The sequence below is a fragment of the Columba livia genome, chromosome 16 (assembly GCF_036013475.1).
Source record: "Columba livia isolate bColLiv1 breed racing homer chromosome 16, bColLiv1.pat.W.v2, whole genome shotgun sequence".
NCBI classification, from domain to species: domain Eukaryota; kingdom Metazoa; phylum Chordata; class Aves; order Columbiformes; family Columbidae; genus Columba; species Columba livia.
In genome coordinates, this window is record NC_088617.1 from 11,528,881 (window position 1) to 11,552,174 (window position 23,294).

Consider the following 23,294-nt stretch of genomic DNA (forward strand, 5'->3'; position numbering starts at 1 on the left):
AACTGGCCACCCTAATCTTGTGCTTTCACGGCTGGTTACCAAAATATTTGCTTGTAAATAGACGCTTTGTTCTCTAATTAATTCGGTTGCTCAGGCACACTGCATAATTTTATTAGAGGAGCCCATTGGCATTTATTTAGTAAATCCCAATTTTATGAGTTGTACACCAATATCTAGATATCTACCTGAGCTAAAACTTTTGGCCAAAGAGCAAACTTATTGAGAAAAAAAACATTTTAAGAAATGTGAAAAGCAAGGAAGCTTTTTTATTCATGGCCAGGTTTCGATGATATACAAGAAACTACATATTTCTAGGGATGTCATTTATAAGAGATATCTGCACAAAGGAAACAGATGAAAGTCAACAGCTTCCTCAGAATAGATCCCATTATTTGCCAGGTGCATATCAACTCATGTTAATTCTCAAGCTGCTTTTCTGCAGTTTAGAACCTTTAATCATTTACATCACTAGCTCACCAGCATGAAAAGAAGTCTCATTTTTTTTAATTTTAAAACAATTTCTACTCAGATGTGAAATTCAGGATCCTCTGTTATTTTTCAAAGGTACCTCTGTATCAGCTGCATGAGAACTCCAGAGAAAATTTACCACACTGGATGGTGACTGAAATCTGTAAAAAAGCCTCTAAAAAAGGAGAAGATTTAGCACTCTATCAAATTGAGAAATATTATTTTTTTTAAGAAGTTCTCGCTACACAAAGATTTATGGTATAATCCAGTATTATTGGAAAGTAAAATCTGTAAGGTCAATAGCACAGTCTGAAAATCTGCCTTGAAATTTATTTACATAACATGGAAAATAGCTGCACTAGACTGAGATTAGAAGCATATAAACACCGAAGTACATACTCAGATAGTCTCATGTATTATACAGTGTCTTTCTGCAGAAATTTAAAGCACATTTGGCTTTTACTTTTTCACTTTTTTCTCCGTGGAAGGCACAACAACAGTGCTATGGGGGAAAGGAGATAGTTCCCTACCTCGTTATAAAATTTTACTTCTGCAGCATTTTGCTTACATTATTTGTAATATGTGACCACTGAGAAAGACTGTCCTGCCCCAAACAAGCTTAAAACCCAGTAGAAAGAATATTGAGAACATAATTTTGTACTTTGCATTCTGGAAGAAGTAGTAGTTATTCTTATATTGCAGAAAGAATAATCTAGAGGATGCATCTGAGGGTGTGAAGCAGCATTTTGGTGATGCTGCAATGATGATGTGCCAGGAGACTGCTCTCCCATTGGAGTCTTAAACCTTTAAACAGGTTTCCTTGGGGGCAACTCCATTGAAGTACTTGTTAAACAAAGCCCATTTTGAAACTAAGGGGTTAAACTTAAGGAAGAAGACAAGGACCCCTGGACTGAAGTATCTATTCCAGTGAAGACCTCGGGTGTTAGAGTGGAAATCTGTGACTGCATTGGTAGTATTCATTTTCCTCATAATGACATTTAACATTTTCTCGTACTGTAGCCTTATGGACTAAATTTTAATGGCTGGAAATGCCACTAGACTCTGCTCCAACCTGTCACAGACTTGGATAACGGAGGCATCACAGGCCCCAGCAGGAGGTTTGTAACTCAGATATTACAGAAATACTAGATCCTGTAATATAAGCCAGCAGATGGATTAGAATTGCATGAGTAGTGCTTTAAAATTTCTACTAAGCAAACGAACAGAAACAGTTTCCTTCCCGTGAATTTTCAAGTGAAATGGAAGCAGATGACATGCAGAGGGAGCATGTCAAGTCCACAGTCAACTTGTCCTGAATTCCCCAAGTATATTGTCATTGTGTAACAAACATCATGTTCTTACACAGCAGCCTTCATTCCTCAAGAAATGAACTGCATGGGTTAGGCACACAGCTTAATGAGAATGTGAGGCAAATGCCAAACAGGAGTAGAGTCAACCACAGATAACAACACTCAGTGTTCCCCATAAATGTACTCACTGATAAAGCCAGTCTACAGAAAAAAGCTGCACAGCAACACAAAATTATATTCTAATGTCTCCATAGGAGTGTAGTTTGAAACCTGAGGGAGCTCAAGGTAAACAGCATCCCAACAGAGACAATACACACAGTATCTGACTGATAATGAAGATGAATAAAGAAAGTCCATGTTTCAGCTGCCCCGACATGGCCTGTTACTGACCATGGAGCACCCCAGAGTCCTTGAAAAGTCTCTTAAAAACACATCCTTGATTTCCTTAAACAGATTTTGTGAAGTTCTTGAAGCATATTAACAATCCACCAAGGCTTGTGCTAAATGGGTCACTGTTTCATTAATCTCTTTCAAGAGGCTGACAAATGTACCCTGCAGGGAAGCATGGCCCGAAGTTCTAGCTCAGCTATGAGCATGTTTCAACTACTTCCCACAGTGAAAGACCTTTTTTGGTTCAGAATTCAAGTTATAAGGTTCCTTTACACAGTATGAACACCAGAAGTTGAATTCACAAAAGTCACCTTTCAACCTTGTGTTGCACCAGGAGAAGTCCCACTATTTTAGCAAGAAAACATGACACTGTTCTGCAGAATCTGCATGGAATTCTGCAGCCAGCTGCAGCATCCAACAGCATCACAGGAAATAAACTAATGAGAGCTCAGAGGCTCAAATGTTCTGCTCATTCGCTGTCTTTATTGTCTGCCACCCCTGGTTCTTCTAGAACAGCACCTGCCTTTCTTGTACTCTGCAGCCTCCCACCTGCTTCACAATAACTTCAAATAAACAAGAGCCTGTTTGTACCTAAAATAATATGGTTTATGGGAGAAACCTCACTGAATAGCTATTCAAAATTAATCACTCTTCTCCAAAAGATTCCTACTATTAAAACCTAAAAACCTAATTTCTTATTCTGAGTTCATAAATATATTGCTCTTTTTAAAGAATGAGTGTCCACTGAAATCAATGACGATTGATGCCCTATGCACACAGAAGCCAGAACATGTGTTACACTCTAAAACAAATACTTAAAAAGTGATTGTAGATGTTGAAAACCCTTATCCTCTGATTTACAGAATATATAGATAGTAAGTAAGTTTTTATGTAGCTTTAATTTACTTCCTAAATCCCAAGACAAACAAAGAAATCTAATGACATTAAGAAAAAAAGAAGAAACAAAACGGTCACTGCCGCTAGGAGCGGGTTCAACTGATCACAGAGCACTCAGCATAACATGCAACAATTCGGTAAAAACTGTATTTGCCACAGCAAAACATATCACCACATCAAAATGATCTGTGAGAAGAATAAAGTGGAAAAAAAAAAAGACAGAGAAAAAAGTTTATGTACTACTGAAGTGTCACTTAATCCTTTACAAAATGAGTTACAGAAACAGCATTAAAAGAGGTTGTGACCATTAAACAGAGCGTATATGATGCAACAGACTTACGTTTTGCTTTCCTGTGATTCCCTACTGCAACAGTTCAGTGTTATGTGTTATGACAGCTGCTCTCTCAAAGACTAAAACCTGTTGGACAAAAGTTATGACAAATATTTTTTGATGCTTGTGTTTCGATTTTCCTTCCCTTTTCTAATATTTTGGTTATTGAAAAAGTGATGGCAAAAGCAAAACCACATATTAGTTTGCTAAACTGAGAATAAAGTCCTACCCTTGGGAGCTTACTCAGGAGCAAAAATGACCGCGTTATTATACGAAACAGTTTTGATTATTTACTGTGCTACAGGGATACTAATGAGAATAAATGCATATCGTGGTTAAATATGCAGTAGCTAAGCATCCGTCCAACTGGGGAAAAAAACAGGCCAGAACCTGGAAAACTATCAGCAAGAACAGTGAAAACAAAACCACTTTTTTGGGGGTGTGTAAAATTAGAAGTTCTCTTGTAAAACCTTTTGCATTTAGCATCACCTGTGCTCAAACGTTAGAATATTCATAGATAGAGCTTCCACGGAAACCTCTACGGAAAAAGTATTAAGCATTAATGTGTTTTAATTTCAAGTTATCCATGGTGTTTTCATCAATTGTTGTAGAAAGACCAATGAGGTGATGTGGTAAAAGGGAAGGGTTTGTTTGTTTGGTTTGTTTTTTTCATGTTGTTTTTTATTATCCTCACTGTATAAATGTGAAGGTGAAAAAAAGGATTGCGTTAAGGGTCAGGCAAAGATGTTACATCTGTGTTCACCTGTGCCCTAACAGCAGATTCATCCTAACTCCGTCTCATCACAGTGAGTCATGTCAAAAGGTCACGGTGCCTCAGAGTTACTGGAAGTTATGGAAATCTACTGAAGTTATTTTTTTTTGTGGAATACAATACAGTTGACTCCTCAACAAAATAATTTATAATTATGCAAAAAACAATAGATAATGTTAGGAAAGGTGTTTAATTTCTAGTTAAACTTTCTGTCTGAAGTCCAAATGCCTTCCTTTTTATAACAAATTCTATGCAGAACAGAACCTGGCTGATACAATCGATGTTATCATTCAGGACAACAATAGTAAAGGTACAAAATCACAACAAGCTTCTACAGATATGGCTAATTTCATTGAAATAAATGCCTTACCTTAAATGAGAAACTGAGAGAATTTATTAAATAAGGACCATGCTGAGTTTGAGCCTCAAGCTATGTGTAAATGTGAGAAGCTTCAGCTGCGTTATGGGTAGGACAAACATATCCAGAATTCCCTGGATACTTCTCCCCTAGGAATCCTAGTCTGGAGACAACACTAGAGATGGTCATATTTCATCCTCCAGAAATTCTGGCTGTGTTTATTGCTCATGTATGACAAGAAGAAGCTTACTGACAAGGTGATATATGTCGTCTTTGTACACACATAATTGACCAACACATTTGGACTCGATTTGGTTTGGTTTTGTTGCACAAGTACAAAACATTGTCCAGCAAAGCAAGAGGAGCATCAGATTTACCACGTGGCACAGTTACTACTTACAGGTAAGTCCTGAGAACAACAGATTGACTGAATAGGGCAAGTTACCTGTGCAACGTCTGCAGACATATTTTTGCATGGGAAACGTCAGAGATACAGCACCCTAATCAGCACGTATGGAAGTGCAGGACCATACGCTGAGAACTGTGTCCAATTACAACCATAGAAAATCCTGTAGCAGTACATACATTTCAAAAGAGCAGCGTCTTGTGCAATCAATGTTTTACAGATACTGTGTATTAAAAAAAAGACGACCATCGGGCACGGTAAAGCTCTCATTGCTTTATTCCCAGTGGTTTTGTTCCAGCACAGACAGAGCTGTGTCTGGAATGCAGATGTGGCTGATTCTGCTGAGGTGAGGGTGGTTTGTCTCTCATTATTACTTGAAGGAGAGGATGATGTTTCTGTGTTCCTGACTTGTATAAAACAGTATAAGAAAAATAATCTTTCAACTAAATGAAATAAACCCAATTAAAGACTAACTATCTGATTACATTTGTGGATATAATTTTTCATCATACTGTCTGGGAAGCTGCCTGAAAGGGAGTCTCGCAATTTTTCTTTTAACAAAATATGTAGAAGTAGCAACCTAAAGTGGACTCATTAAAAATCTTAGTTTAATAAGAGATTTTTGCATATATGTATAAAAAAAGTGCTGTTCATAGGTTACATCTGCTCAAAGCAGACAAGAAGTGTTATCACTTGCCCATTTCTGTGGCTTTGGCAAACCACTGGCTGCAGGTGAATTTTCAAGTTCCTTCCCTCCCTTGGTGAATTATTCATGAAAACATACTTTCTCACAGGAAAGTGTGTGATTCTTTTTCATTTGAGAAAATGAAGTCAATTTAAATATAGTTATTTCTCATAGTGAAACACTTGTTATTATAGGGTATGAGTTCCCCCCTCCATATTTGAGTATATAAATCTAAGCTTATTTAGAGAAGACTAATAAATTCCATAATTTACAGAAGTTTTTACTTTGAAGAGAAAAGCTTAAAATAAATTATCTGATGCTATCTAAGCTGGTTTATATATTCTATAAAAAATTATTTTACAAATGCACCTGGACAATTGGAATTTTCATTCATATATGAAATTATTCAGCGTAGAGGTTACAATAATTTTGCTGATATATGATCGCAAAGGACTTCACAATGCTAAACGCAGACTCGAGGACTTGTGACTACCAGGATGTACAAAATTCTAGAGGGCCATGTAGAAATACCCAGAGGAAGTCAATTGACATATTTAAGGCTAAAATCTCATCAAACATATCAAGGACAAGCTTTTGAGGAAAAAGCATTAGGGTTACTATTAATGGCTGGGGCCAAAAATTGAATTCAGAGCTTCATGTGCATAAGTTGCCCATATCTAATTAAATTTACATTAATTCACATATATATCTCCCTCTCTACTCCCACACTGATGGTCACTGAAAATGCCATTAGCTCTTTGAGTATACAGTGGTTCGAAAACTTATGCTGCAACCTTGCTGCGGCAAATAATCATCAGTTGCAAAGTCTGCAAGCATCATAATATTGTGATATTTCATAATTTTTTTTTTAATTGCTGGTGTTTAATAACACATCTATGGCTCTTCTCCTTTTCAGTTCTGAAGGGATAACTAATCCTCATCTCTAGTGCACTAAAATTAACAACAGCAGACCACTTTATTTGTAGGGTCAGCAATACAGACTCCCTTTCAGTATTCTCAAGTGCATCTTGATTCACTGACTGACAAAGGAAGAATCACTTTTAGTTTGTGTTCAGGCTCTTTTTATCATAAAGAAATTGCAAAAAACAGAAGTAGAAATTCTACAAAGGTTATGCCATTCATTTACCACAATCTGACACTTAATGAATAGATTTTTTGCAGACAACACCCATACCTGACTGGAATTCATATGACTTCTCTATGCAAGCAATTTTGTATAGAACTGGATGGACAGGACTGAGTCCAGGACTGGATTATTTTTGCTTCAAGTGACTCCTGTAATCATCACTGCACATATGGCGGTGGTTACTCAGGAAAGGATTTTGTCTTATTCATAGAGATGAGACTCATTTTTCATTGGCTGTCTACATCAATTTAACTTTGGTATCCTTCCTAGGAGAGTCTGAATTGTGTTTGAAAGTGATATAGAAACACATCCTTCCTTTTCTCTCTGTATTAAAGAGTATCTTTACTGTCTCTCTGCCATGAAAAGTACCATAGTAACTCTGATGTTGCCTGATCCAGAATGACATTGCAAACCACAGACTCTACCAGAACATCAGACTTTTACTAACAGGAGAAACCAAGTCAGTCTCTAGGTCCTAAAACAGTGAGTACTCGTTAAAGCTAGTTTCTCAAATTTGAATCCAGTGGTATAATCCTGCTCTGCTTTCCAACTTTTCTTTTGGCAGGTTGGGAGGACACAGGGCATCTCCTTCTTATTTCACACTTTGTACTTTGCTAGAACACTTCTTGTTGTTGCTATTTCCTTTTGGATCATTTTTGTTTGGTTGATTTTTTTTTGATTGCCCATTATTTCCTTTCAATATTCTGAGGTGCATACATTACACATCACCTTGAAATTATAGTACCTTCCAGAGAAGCAAAATTCTCAAAAAACAGAAGAAGTCATCTCATTTGTTCTCCAGGAAGCACAGAGCAAACAGCCAGATCATCTGGTAAGAGAGCAAAAGACAAAATACATCCTGACCCACCACAGCTTGCCAGAATAAGTTTGTTCTCTTATTGCTCAGTGCAATTAGCCTTGAAGAAGGCAAGCAGAGAAAGCCAGAACTGTATGAGGCTGATCACAAAGAAGATAATTTACACAGTATTCATATTTATTACTTCTTGAACCAGACAAATTATTTGGCTTTGATTTAAACTTTATATTCTCTGTGTACTCTGTGCATGAAAAGACAAACTGGGAGCTTCAGATTCTTGTTTCCCTGACCAGTAGTAAGAACTTATAAAGGTCAGGGAAAATGCCACGAAACAAATTAACTATATTTTTTTTTAAAAAGAAAACACAGGCAAATCAAAAAAGGCAGGAAAACACTGGCATTTACTCCTCACAGCAATTATTTGCACACATTTTCCATCCATGGACCCTTTATCCATTTTCAGTGTCTGCTGTTCTCTGCATCAAAGTGTGAAGACTATACTTATAGTTTTCATACCTTAACTTTTCCCACGCATGCTATTAAAATGGTATCATTGCATTTCTGCTCTATATAAGATTAGCAGATTTTATATAAATGACATTTTAATTACATTCTACCTGCCCGTCATAAATGTGCAAGAGCTGCACAGCATTACTATTATACAACTTAACTACACATCATCTAGTATTTAGAGCTATGGTGTCTCTTTTGAAATTAGTCTTGTTACATCAAAGAGCAAGTATAGAAACATAATCAAGAGACTTTGGATTAATCGATGTAAAAAAAGTGTCCCAGTTTTTACAGCTGCATGGTCACAGACTTGAGCTCCTCATATGCTGCAAAGACTTGCTAGTGAAAAATCTGGAAAGGCTCAGGTGAGTGTCCAGCACAGCCTGGGTGTTGCACAGGGAATTCTGTCCTATTTTATTGTTTCTTTCCCCTCTGAACTCATATGGATACTGCACATGGAATAGAGGGCATATTACTGTTAATCATTTTCTAATATAGCATTCCTTTAACAACATTTCATATGCTGATGGGAAATATCTCTGAGCCTCATCTGTCTCCAAAAGCTGCATATACATGTATTTAGAACATATATTGTTTTCTTTGCTTTGTATTTATGCTTACATCAGCAAGTTGGAAGATCATTGTGCTGTCTCCTTCCCTTGCGTAAATGTAGCTTCCATTACAGCTAACTTCACACACACACACAGAAAGCAGTTGAATCACAAGATACACAGGCTTATCTGGTTGCATTCTGGCTATTTTCTTTGTACATAAACTGCCACAAGAGCAGAACAAGCGTCATTGTTTGAACAAGTCTCATGTTGCATGCGGTAAGATTCAGCAGTGCCCAAGCGTATTGTACGAGAGGACGTTCAGACAGATGCACCCAGAAAGGGAACAGATTGTTGCACAAATATTAACAGCATCAACTTCTGGGGTTCCAGTGCTGCTGAATTTTGAGCACCCTGACATACTAGACAGCAGGAATAATCAGCTGGACTCTTGCAGCCCACTAATTTAAACGAAAAATAAGTAAAAAGTAAACAAATGTTCTTCTCCATGACTAGAATTTTCATGCAATTTGGGCATGGAAATCACATTTTATATATTACAAAGCAGCACAAACACAGAAGGCAAGAACACACATCTGAAGTATGGATGTATTACTTTAGAAAAACAAAGTTCAGTAATAAACAGAAAAGTTGCTTAGCTAGGCTTTATGTGTTACTATTGTCAGCTGTGAATTACGTAGTTGTTTCTATGACTAGTCTTTTGACTCCCTTTTTGATTTATTAGATTAGCTCTTGATCCTGTCACAGACCAGCTTTCAAAGTATAGTAGCTTCAACTGGCACAGGTTCAAAGAAATGCTTTGAGAAAATGAATAGGTACCAGAGATAATGAAGTTAGATGCCAGTACATTAAACGTTTTTTTTCCCCATGACTGGCCATCACAAAATATCATAAAATCTGTCATAATAAAGGGCAGCCTGTTATAAATAGGCTGATGAGACATAAAAAATCATATGTGATTTATTTTGCCATTATTAAACTAAGAGGATGAATAGTTCATTCAAAGATGCAAAACTTTTTGTTGTTATATAGACTTCTGCTTTCCTCAATTATTTCCCATGTCTACACAAAATACAGATGAGATTTTTGTATCCAGAAGTGGATAATTTCAATCCCCATTGACCAGAAACTCAGATTTCACTAATTATGGGAGTTTTGAAGGATAATCTAATAAATAACATGATCAAAAAAAATTCTTGCTGCCTGTTGAAGTGAACTGAAAAGTGACTGGTGTTAACTGTGTTTCTTTTTAACAACCATCAATTTAAGGAACAACTGAGTTGGAGTTTGTATCCAGGTCTTTGTTGTTAATTGCTATCAATGAACAAGTTACTGGTAGTCTGCACCGTTCATTCTTTAATAATGTTCAAGCCATGGCTCACCATGGCAATGAGTTCCACAGATGTAATAACGTGGGGGTTTAGGGAGCAGGGTGAGATGGAAGAGTGGAACACGCTTCTGATTCAGTTTACATTTGCTGCTTCCTTGTATGTAGAGAAAATACAAAGTAAAAGAAAAAAAAATAAAAGAAAAACACTGATTTTTATCATTCATATTTAAGGATTTAAGGTATATGTGGTCTCTTTCCCCTTGGAAAGCTATGCACTGCTTAATAGAGTCATTAATTGTTTCCGTCTGCTTTGCAATGTCATCTTCCCCATCTGTCAACAACGTGGTATTGATAGCACAAATACTCATTTCTATGTGAATGGGATACAGGAAAATTTGTGTTCAAGCTTTAGACATTTTGAGAAAGGAATAAACTAGTCATACGCCTACTGCAATGATTTAATACGTGGTTTGCTGTTAGAGACAAATCGCAAGCTGCAGCTGCTGGATCACTGTTGAGGGCATTTGGACAGTTTGAAGATGCATTAAATCTTCTAAACACCTGTAACCAAGTGAATGATGTAAATTAGATTCAATTTCATTTACTTGTATGGTAAATTTAGGTATATTTTGATTTTTTTTTTTTAATTAAGATACTAAACAGATTGTCAAACATTTACTTAGTGATGCACTGTTTTGTTATTTTTCTCAAAATTAATTTACCACCTGTTTCATGGCTTTTCTATGTGTATGCCAGTGTCTGAAATATCCTTAGCTGAAAAATAGCTCTGCCCATAAATGATATGCATTATTTTTCAAATATGCATGACAGAAAACTCCCTTTTAAAAGCAGGTTTTTACCAGCTCTTCACTTCAGAAATGTTAAATGTTGTATTCCAACAATAGTGAAGAATTAAGCCATGTTAATATTGAATACCAACCAAAAATCTCTCTAATAAAGAATTTACTTTGCTATTGCTAGTTGCACTCTAAACCAAGGCAGATAGTGCAAATTGCTTCTGCTTCTTGATTAATAGAGGATTACATGCTATATGGAGAAGATACAGCAAGAGCTATTTCAAAAGCATTATTCAGCAGAACAATTTACAAAAGCATATAAAGCTACTTTCACATCATGCTTTCCACAACTGGAAAGGCAGAAACATGAAAAATTTGCTCATGTCCCTCACCCTTTTGGAAGCTTGGAAAGCTGCGTTCATAGCTAATTTGTATCAGTATTTATTATTTTTCAGGTTTTATAACAGAAATTCATGAATCTGTGAAATGCTTTGATAGCATTTAATTGATTTGAGCGTCACAAATTATCATCATGCAACATGTCATAGACAGGCAAAATGTGTGCAACAGAATGAGGTTTTGAAAGAGCTAATGAATAATTTCCTTCGATGGAATGTCACTGACAAACGAATAAATAATAGTGAGGGAAAACAAAACAACAGAGGAATTCTCATTCCTGATCTGTGATGTTCTACATCTGATTGCTCAAAATATACTCCATAATCTTTTGCGCAGTCAAGTTGCCAGACAGACAGCTGCTTTTTAGGAGATTGTGTTCCGCTACGTTAAATTGTAATCAATCATTTCAGAAGACTCAAGCAGAAACTTGAACTGAATGGGCAGCAACATTTCAGAGTGCAATAGTAAATGTTAACAGAACACATTTGATAGCAGCACTTGAGAGAGAATACTGACTAGGACACCATGGAGCTCTTTTTGTCTCCTTTACACAGGTGCTTCGAGTTCAGAAGTCCGGAGAGAAAAACCTCCTTCTGGCTTAGTCAATGTAACATGTAAAGGTTGCTAATTTCCATCCTAATAGATGGCATTTACCTTGCTGATAGAATAATACAACTATAACAATATATTTCTTCTTCCCTTCCTACACTTCTGCCTTTTCATCCTAATTCCTTCCCATTACCGCTGGCACAAGTGGACCAAAGCACAACCCCACTGAACACAAATCATGTGAAATCTTGCAGTACCTTACTAAGCAGAATCCAAGTTTTGCATTTACCAAGTAAGTATTTTCGTGTGAACTCTTTCAATTTGAGATGAGACATGCCTGTACTCTATGTATTTAATCCGCAACGTAGAGTTGGGAGGAGGAAGGTTGATCCTGGATGATTTGTGAAATTGTGAACTGAGAATCTACAGTAAAGTTAGGGTTATGGTAATAAAAAAGATGATTATTATTGAGGTAACAGCTGCAAGAACAAGAAGTGTGGGTAAAGTGAGGAAATTAAAAGGCTTAATGCAGTTTTTCATATGATCTAGTATATTCACCTGCCATCAGATCTCAAAAACCTCACAGCTTAAAGCTACACAATTTTATGTGGATTTTGTTACGAAAGAGACTGAAACAAAATGCTAATTTATCCAAGTGGATTTTTTTCATATTAAGAAAAAAACTTTAACTCTTTCTCATTTTCTTGGATTCAACGTCTGGCAGTTCATGCGTTTCCCTATGAATCATACCTTAGCAGCAGATAATTTGAAAAGAGTGATATAATGTCTCCATGTCTCTACCCCACTGAGTTTTAGATTGGACTTAAATTAAACTAAAAATATTTCTCATTGAAAAAAATAAAAATGCTATTTTTAGACAGATGAAAACGTGTTGAGCTTTTTCAACATGTTCTATGTCCCTTCAAACTTTTATTTTTCATTGAAATGCAATTCCAATAAACGCAGTGGAAAGCTTGAAGTGAAAGTCATAGGGACATCATCTTCGGATGGGAGTAAAACCCCTACTTCACCCTCCTGCACTAAGTGCTTCTTTCAGTGATGATCCTTAGAGTAGGCTTTGAGTGAAGGGGTTTGTGAAATGCTAATTGCTTTTGAGAACACCACACAGAAAATTGTGACAAAAAATATACTGATAAAGATTCATCCGAAAATATGTGTATCTATATTTTACTAAGAGAAGAGGCCAGATATTAGTTAAGGCTGTGGTAATACAAATCTTTACTATACATTAAATGTAAAAGAAAAATAAAAGAAGGCTGGTAACTATAGGTTTATGCTTAATAGGAGCAAGAGTTAGAGCTTGAAGCTTTAACTTCTTTTAAACTCAGGTTCACAGAATCAAACTAGAAGGCTATGATATATATGGATAAAATTACTGATTCTTTCTCTCCAAAGATAAACACAGAAATAGATTAAGCACTCTGTGAGTAACTCCCTCATAGATTATATTATTTACCTCATAGGCATGAACAGAAAACATGTCTCGTAAAAATTCAGAAAGGTACAATCTTCAAACACAGAAAGGTAGCTGCAAAGAGAAGAAATAATATATTGGTGTTCACATTCCCTGTGGCTGGAACAAGAGGTAAGAGTCTCATGTTACTGTAATGGAGTTTTCGGCTGGAACTTAGGAAAACATGATGACACACTGTAGTTTGGGTAGGCTGGTGGTCTGGATTCCTTATTTTTTGTGGTTAGATGGCATTATTCCTGCATTATACCCAACAGTTGTTTCTTGTTTGGGTGGAAAGACTGGTGAAATAGGTCATCTGTTAAGTCTCCACACCAGTTTCCCTAAATCTCAATAAAAGCTGAAGGCAAAACCCTGTAGTTGAGACATACCAGGATCCTTCAACTCCAGCCATCACTCAGTCCCCATCTTTTGATGCTAGAAAATAAATACTCTAAAAAGTATTCATTTCCTTTTGATCCATGAAAAACCCTTAAGAAAATTTCACCTAAAATGCCAATGGGAACATCAGGTTCTTGACAGTTTTGGAAATGATGGCATCTGCTATAATTTGCAGTGATTTGACTTTTTTGTTTGAGAACATTATTCTAATGGATTTTTTGCAAAAGCATAAACTCTATTGTAGTTGGTGTTTCAGCTGCTAACTAATGACAATACGCTAATTAGAGATTCCAGCAATTGTGCTCCAAGACGTGACTTGCAATCCTGAACTATACACGATTTCCACAGTTTTTACATGTTCATTTTTTTCTCATATATAAAACATGTTATTACAGCTCATATCAACTTACATTAATTCAAGAAGAATGCAAGTTACTTGTTTGAGGGAGGCAGGGAATATTACAACCTTGCTGCAGCCAAGGGTGGAGGACAGAGAACCAATTAGCACACACATGTAAGCTCAGAAGCACAGCTGTAGTATGGAAAAATGAATGGATTGTTCAGCTTGTTCTAGCCATTCTTGCAGATTTAAAGCTGAAAATTAAGGCTGAATATGCATCTTTTCCCTTTGAGTAAACTGGAAGATTGTTTGATTCCCCACTTGGTTGTGAAATGATAAATAAGTAGTGTTTTGGAGGCTCTATTAAAGCAGGGAAACTATAGATTAGTCTCTAGACAGTTTAAGAAATACTCTTTTCTGAGCTTCAGTAAAGAACAAGTGAGCTTTTACAAACACCTCTATATCACCCAGTAGAATTTTCTGTTTATCCTGACAATGAGTAGAACAGTGGTCTTCAGATTAATGAATCTCACTGAAACAGATGAGAGAGATAAAATTCTATCCAGCACGACATGAACCATTTTAACTCTAACTGAATCCTTAATCAAATTATTTAAATTCTGTGTTTTCATACCTAAAAATAAACAGCTCTGGAAATACATTAACAGAACAAAACAGCAAATAATCAAATCAAGAAATAAAAGTCCAGCTATAATAAGCAGCCATTAAGAGTGTCAATAGGCATCTTCTTTCTGGTCTAGATTTTTTACATTTAATTCCCTCCATGTTTCACTTAACCATCTATCGGTCCTTTTGAGATGTAAACTCACATTTCCACTGCTGCATCTCAGCCCATTTTTGACTTGTTTCTATTTTTGCAAAGATAGTTCCTTCATTAACTTTATCTGGTATTTTAATACTTAATACCTTTGTTGAGAAGAGGGTCTTAAGTTCTTAAAGAAGAAATGGTACATATGTTAGGCCCAAAAATCTCTAATATCCTGTTCATCCCAAGAAGAGAAGGATGAATGGCCTGCAGGATATTCACAAAGACTGAACACAGCCAAGGGAAAATGACTTTTCCAAGGTCCCTGAGTAAGCTCAGAGTTTAGTTTTACTGTGCAGATATATTCCTGAGTTTTCATCCACATCAGACTTCCCTCCCTTTCTTTTATTGGTACACACTACTGTTCTTTTTATCATCAAACTTATGAAGAAGCTTTCTTTTAAAACCTGGAAGCATAAATCCCAGCTGTTATCTCTTTTTCTCCCTCTCCCCAGTCCATTCCCATGTTCTATTATCAGAGTCGGAGAAAGCGTATCTCAGCAATTACACCACTTCCACAGGCAGTTCTCAGGCCACTTGAGCTGACACTTTGAAATATTAGCAGGGAAGTAATGCAGGTGCAAGCACTGGCAAGGGTCCAGCAGCAAGTTAACAGCCAGTTCAGAATTTTAAAGGGGAGTTTGTGTTATATGCTGTGAAACGGTTGAAATTAGAGACAGAAATCCAGTTCATTTTGTCTAGGAATTGCTTCACCTCAGAAGCACTGCAGTTCACTCAAGTGAGGATCAGAATATGCAGGAATTTCCATGTAATATTTTTAACATCTTGTTGCAGCAAGTGCTCATCATATGAGAGCTAAGGCTATAAAATACGAGGTATAGCTCTTTTCACATAAATACTTCGACAGAGAAGAAAAATTATAGTCTATATTGATTCTGAAGACACTAGGGATGGTGATGTAAGAAAAAAAGGCTCCTTCCAATAAAGAACTGTCTTACACTTGCAGTGCCTTTTGGCTACAGTGTTCCTGCAAGTTAAAGAAGAAAAATTACCATTGCAAGGGAACATGTAGATTTAACATATTCTTCCCTCTCTTTTCTCTTTCATTCAGTGTCTGCAGTGCGTAGTGTATTAGAGCAAAGACAGGTTGCTGCCTGTCTTTAGCTTGAAACTATCACACTATACCAGGCAAAATTGGAGTCTTTGAAAGCAATGAAATGTCCTGAGACTGTGTGTGTATTTGTGTATGAGAGAGACAGAGACTAGAAGTGTCAAAGCTACCTCAACACTGAGGACTTGAATCAAATCAAGTAATTCTGAATATGAGAAAAATGCTGTGACGGATATTCCCAAAGGTAAAGTTTTCAAAAAGACATCGGTGATAAATAAGGTAGGTTCTGGAGTCAAAGTAATGTAAGTCACCTTTATGTTAGTGCATAAGCACAGATAAATCCATGACATGTCAATAGTAAACTAGATTGGAAAAATAGTTCTTGAATACTCCCTAAAAAACACAACCAGCCATACAAAAATCATTTCATGTTTTCCTATGTACAGTCCAATTTTGTGCAAGAATTTGTACACATGATGTTTCCTGCCTAAAAACAATCATATTATAAAGATATAGAGAACATTTATCATAAGGTTTAAGTTCAGCAGTTACATAGACAGTTACACAGATCGACCCAGCACAGAGTGGAAAAAATTCTGGTGAGAGAATCTAAATATTAAAATATGGAGTATAAGCAATGAGTATTACCCCCAAGCAGCCATCATTTTGTTCAAATTTTGACAAAAATGTTTCAGTCCATACTAGTTTAATTGCTGGACCCATCCCATCCAACTACATGCCGAGATGGCTGGTGCCCACTTCAGCATTGATGAGCAGACACCTCCCTACTTTGCTGCCTATTGCATCTTCCTTCATAAATCGGGAAGAACTCACAGGAGTTTACAATCCCCACATTATCCTCTTTTGAATATACTTTTGATCCTTTTTGCAGCTGAGATGTAAAAACCAGCACACAGTCAGTACCTTTTACACTCACGTTAGCTTGCAAAATATGACTGAGATCTCTTTTCACCTCTCAGAGCTCCAAGCAATAATTTCAATCATATTTTGAGTAGCACAACCAGTATTGACTCAGACATCCCTTAATAAATAAATGTGCTTATGTTTTCTTTTTGTAGAACATTGCCGACTGATAGGTTATTATTTTAGGGTAGAAATTACTGTGATGAGCTCCCAAGTTAGTGAAACATATTTTGCTTTATTCAAGGACATATTGTTACTGTTTTGAAACATCAAGACCCAGCTGTTACTACTATCTGGTGTTATTTTGATGTCTTTCTCTATTGTGGAAGCTTTCAAATGTGTTTAGTCTTCACTTGATGTATACTTTCTTCCTTTTTTTTTTACATCCTTTCTGCAGCAAAATTGGACAATATACGTAGCTCTCCCTTCACATCCCTGAATGGGCTCAGGATAACAAAGGCATCAAAACACAGTAAAAAAAGGAACATCATATAACTGGAACAAGAAAGAGTTGAATTTTTCTGATGGAATATCTGCCACACCCTTTTTCCTTTCTTTTTTTTTTCCAAAATTTCAAAATAGGTATTTTTGACTGACAGAGTTCTCAAAATATTTAAAGATTAGCATATGTTATACAATATTAATATTTTTGCTTCATCTGTCTATATAACACAGAAGTAGAGTTCCTTCAGTCAAAAGAAAAATTAATACAAAGCAATTGTCTTCAAATTTTTTAAAACATTCTTGAGATTTCTGATTTAAAAATTCTGAACCATTGATTTTTTTTTTTCTTCCAAGTAGTGTTGGTTTCTGTGTAGAACGGTAACTTTTGATTCATGTACTGGGAACAGCAAATTGAAATGCAATATTGCCAGAGACTATGAATTACATTGACTTCTAAGAAGACCAGGATCTTTCTAACACACTTTACCTACATTTTTGACTGCTAAAATATGCAAGCTGTGGAAAACCAGGATAGTTTAACACATGCCACATGCAGTTATTTGTTGAGATTTTTTTTCACTGAACAGCAATACAGTTTATATAAGAACTTTGATAGCTTATATGGCTAAACTTATTAAAATCAGAATGAAAAGCAAGAGATTTTTGTAGTATCAAGTCATCTCACTTCAGAGTTATGAAAAAAGGTTCAAATCTTTCCCCAAAATTTCTACCTTATGCATCATGAGATTTTCATTTTTTCTCCTAGAATAAGCTAATTATGAGAGCTCTCTTCTCAGCAGTGAAAATCTGGTATCTGCCCACCTACAGGAAAGTGCTTATTTGGCTTGATCAGTATTAACAGTTCATTTTCTGCGCTTTGACAGAAATTGTGCATTCTAGTAGTTTGCTGTGGGTCAGCTCTATTTGATATCTAACTTCAGTGTTTTATCATCATTGCCTTTGTTTCTCAGAAAGCAGGGACAACAGTGTTTTTCTTGCTCTGGTCCCAGGCAGATGGTAAACTAAGATGTATTAATAGTTACATGAAGATGATCCTGACATGTACATCTCAGCTCATAAGCTGTCAGTATCTGAACCACTCACATCACCTTTCACTATATATTTGTTTTGTGAATCAAACTACTTCAGTCTATTCAAAAGACGCATTATCAAAATGAAAAATTAAAGACGTGCAGAGGTAATAAATTGAGATATTGATGATACTATCTGTGCTTGGGTGATATGGGACCAGTAAGTATTAAACTGATTTCATAATTTAAAGCTTTCTAGAAAGGTTTGAAAAACTACAGTGAAGAAACTCACTCAAGTCATGTAAAACAGCAACGTTGGATGGTCAAGCTCAGTCAACTTAAAGGGAATTAATCAGGGAGCAATATCATGTAACCTACTGCTGAAACTGAGCAAACTGCAGCAGTCAGATTCATGTATATTTTTTAAAATCACATCTTGAACAACAGTTTCCTTTTAAATACTACCTCATAAGAAAATCTCCCCTGATTTTATGAGAAGGAACTGACCTCACCTTATGCACTCCCTCAATGACTCAGCTAGAAGCATTAAGTAAATCACCCTGGCTGCGAATGCCACATCAGCATTCAAATACGCATTTTCTGGTTAGCCAGCAGAGGTATTTTACAGAAAGCCTGACATTTATTGCAATAAGAGGGAAACACCATTGATTGTAACATGTCAACACAATGTAAAAATATTTTTGGTGCAGAGAGAGAGACTAGAAAATTTCCAGATTAATTGCAAAGAGATGGAGAAGATTTAATATTTCAGAAAAGAACTAAAACAACAAGGGTCCACATTAAGTAAGAACATCTCACTGTGAGAACGATATCTCTAAATACAAGCTTTCAAATACACTGGGTAATGGGTGACCTGATTTGTCATTTGAGCTTCTTAGAATTCAGAAATGCCCCTAACATCAGCATATTTCACAATCAGAAGATACACCCTGTGATATACACATATACAGTTATACCTACACTTTTCAAACCCACAGACACAGATTTAACCCTGAAGTACCAGTTAATAGGTCCTGCAGGCCTAGCTAATATATACAGCTTTGGAAATTGAAATAAAATCTAAGGGAAACCCAGGGAAAACCACTAAACCAGTGCTAATTGCATAAAGGACATATATCAAAATACATGGAACAACAGCGGAAAACTTCATGTTTTATAAACTGACCCCATATTAGACAAACATTCAGGAAAAAATTGTGAATTATCTAGAAATAGTTCAAAACCATTAATAGCTCTGTCTTCCTTCTTGTCTAAAGTAATCTGAGTTTAGTTTAAAAAAAATAAAAATATTCCCATGTGTTTCTTTTTTTTTTTTCATGAATGTGACCCAAAAAATGAAGGTTCAATGACCCAGGGTAACCACTGTTGTTTTGAATTGCCATTTCTCCATCAACCCAAGAACACTCAAACCTTCAAGCAGGTTTTGGAGTCTCTTGGGATACATGAGAGAAATTCACAATCTTGCAGCTTCTTGGATGCAGTTTGTCAAGACCATATTGAAAAGCTATATTTACCTCATAATTAGATATATCATTAAACGTACACAATTTTGAATGTAACCACTGGCCCATTACAAAAATATCCAGCCTCCAAGCATCTATTCAACATGACTCTTACAGCACAGGTGGTAAGGGGCCTCTAATTGGAGACATTCATTGACATTGCAACCTCCTCATCAGTCCCAGGAGGGATTTACTAAGCTTATGTTAACTTACTGAACGCCGCCCCTAATATTTAAACGAGTTAGCAGCAGTAAATCTTGTGTCACTCTGTTTCCCACTGCTGAGCAGAGCATAAAATTACTGAGCACCTGTCAACTTCTCCGTTGCAGCCATAAACTTCATTTTCCTCAGTGTGGCTGAGCAAAAGCCACATTTAGTTTTATAAATCCACTTTCATACTACTGCTAAGAACGCAGCTGTTTGATGTAACAGGCTGAAGCACAACAAACATTTTTTATTGCTGTAATTTTCTGAATTTCATATTCATCTGATGGGCTTTACAAAGTCCCTACAGATAGTTCACGTTGCATTCTCATTGCTTTTTGGACCACTTGGCCATAGTATAGATGTAGACACTATTGCTTTTAAACTGTGTGTTCTGACATAAAGAATTTGATTGCACAGTGGATGCATTCATACAAGCTGCCTGCACCTTTCCAGAAGATACATGGATATCTGGCAATAATATCAAAATCTCTTCTTAACAACAACAAAATGTATGTTTCCCTTAAATTTAAACATAAAAACTGAATTTAAAATAACTGCAGTTACATCTTGAAGTTGAAATGCATCATACTTATTGTAAATGTTGTTTAATTTGTAACCTAAGTCACTGTTGGAAGCAATGGTTCAGTGCCCTACAAGCAGGTTCAGGTGGTGTCTACTCCACTGTAGACACTCACTGTGTCTACTCCATCTGGCTGCCAAAGGGATTTCATCCCAAACTGGCCTGTGGCCACTGCAGAGACTCCAGGTTGGGTTTTTCCCAGTCAGGGACACTCCTGCAGCATCAATACGGTGATGCCATCACACAGGCTCATTGGGACCAGCAAAACACTTCGGTATCAAGCTTAGATGTTGTAATTCATAAATATCCATCATGATGACACTCTCCCTCCATCTTCCTTTCCCCAGACTGCATGCTGAAGAAGGACAAAACCAAACCAACAACACACAAAAACAAATACTACCAAACCATGCTGAGGTAAGCTTAGGATGTTCTCCCCTTCCTTGGAAATTAAGTAGCCACTGCAAGACTCAAAGTGCATAGTCTAAACAAGTGAAACGGGTAACACTTTTCTCTAAGGGTTTCTGAGCTATTTAGGAATGTGACATTTTGGGTTTTATGTACCCATCATATTTTCCTTAAAAAAAATAAAATAAATAAAGAAAGGAGATTCTTTCTTTAAAGTTCTTTCTTTTCATTGTTTCTTCTCTGGTTGTTAAACCTAAACCACTTCTGAGCTAAATTCCGTCAAACTTGGCAGTTTATGGCAGTAATACTCGCTGAAAACTGACTAAATTTTGAATTAATAGCATGGTAGGATTCTGAACTAAAATGTCAAAACATCAGCCTGTTGTACTGTCTCCCAGATCAGGATGTCATAGGCAAAATTCTTATAATTTATCAAATTCTACCACACTTGTCAGCCCTGGCAAGACAGAAATAGCAAATGAGTGCTCCCAAGCACAAACTAATATCTTTAAGAGATATACTCAGAACACAGAAATACTCGTGTCTGAGCATCCTCAGTAAACAATCTCAGTGTGGTTGATAGCACAGACTTTTCTTTCCCAGGCTTTGCACCGCTGTTATTCCAAATATTATTAAAGGACCTTCAGACACTTTCTGAGTAGCAGGAAATATTTTTGCTTTTGCAAAGCCAGACACCACCATGGTTGAATAAAGGAGAGACATAAAAGTAAAAAAAAAATATATCTTTAAAAAGGAAAGATACTTCTATGTAATACTGGTGTTTATAGATGCATTTATGTTAAAAACATTTTCCAAAACAAACAAACAAAACTGAAATCTTATTCTAAAATATCAAAATAGAAAATGAAGACCTTTTGTTCATATCAATTTTCCATTAAAGAAAGCTGTGTTTCTGTGAAGTTTTCCCCTCTAACATATCACTCCCCACTAAAATTCTTTGGACTGTAGACTGGACACTTCCTTTACCTCAAACTGTAAGTCAAACCTCTGGAAGACTGAAATCAGTCTTTTCATCTGCTTTTGCAGTTTGCCATCATGTTTCTTTCTGATCTCCAAGGACACCACAATTGCAGTTCTTCTCAGAAAGATAAATACTTTTCCCCCACATCTCGTTCCAAAGGTTCCTTCCCTTCACTGGTGTTCACTGTCAACATACCTAGAGTGAGACTGAGGTGACTTCAGCTGAAGTCTATGTCTGTTGTGATGTCTGAATGATGTGGAACTTCCAAGAAGAAAAGAGACAGTGTTTACCTATGATTATCAGGTACTGGTATTTGGAAAAAATAATGTCCTTATTCACCTGTATTTACAAGAGAAAATAGCTATTCGTATCTGTGGAGAGGTAGCAGCTATGGGAAAATCATAACTTTTCACGTGGTGGCCATGCTTGTGGAACATTGTTCTTCTGTACTATTTGCTCTTAGAACTGACCAGGAAGCACAAGCAAAAGAAACAATTTTGCTCACAGAAAATGGAACTTTCAGAGTTCAGTAAGACCCTTCCCTAAGTTAGCAACAATTGCTTTTTTCAAAAAAAAATGCTTTTCACATTTTGCTGTCCAAACTTCCAAGTGATTTACACATTTGTAACCCACCATCTGTTGCATATTTGAAGATATGGGGACCAAGCATTCAGAACTGTAGGAAATCCTCCTAACAGATGGGGACATTGTCTCTATTAGCCAGACAGCATCTGTCCTGGCCACCCTGTCCGCTTTCCATGTCATCCATTTTATACCCTGGAGGCTCTCAGCAAGTCAGCACCAGTGACAGGCTTCGCCAAGATGCATTTCTGCAGGGAGAAGCTTTTTGTATAAGCAGAATATGGGAATTGGCTGTAATGGAGAAAAAACACTTCAAGAAGTAACATGTGCTTGTTGAAATGCCATCTCTTGGTCCATGAATCTATTGGAAACATGATCACTACTACCCCCAGCACCATCCAATCCCGCATTCCAATAAACTTCTGAAAAGAAGAGTTATTTTGTTACTTTTGCCTTCTCAAGCTTATTCTCCTTTCATCCATTTCCTCAGAAAAACACAAAACACCCCACATGATTCCTTTTGTGTACTTTCTTTTACTGTTCTGAAGTAAAAAGAGCAGAGGACAAGAAGCTGCCAGGTGTGTCAGTCCCAGTTCACCATAGTGCTGGGGGTATAAACACAAATTCATAAAGTATGTTTTATATGATACCTTGAATTACCACAAATTCCTGAAATGTCATTTGTATGATGATAGGACACTAACTACTGGACAGTGCTCCAGAAACCCAGGTCACATCAACAAATCCGACAGTCAGATCACATT

At 36.5% G+C, this 23,294-nt stretch overlaps 1 long non-coding RNA gene across 1 annotated transcript; it reads right to left on the bottom strand.

The window, feature by feature from the left end:
- Positions 1–10,441: 10,441 nt before the first annotated feature.
- Positions 10,442–22,914, bottom strand: LOC135575538 (uncharacterized). The gene is made up of 3 exons (XR_010466495.1): positions 21,954–22,914; positions 13,216–13,287; positions 10,442–10,554 (listed from the first exon to the last, which is right to left on the bottom strand). It is a non-coding gene; the product is annotated as an uncharacterized LOC135575538 (long non-coding RNA).
- Between the last annotated feature and the right edge of the window lie 380 nt (positions 22,915–23,294).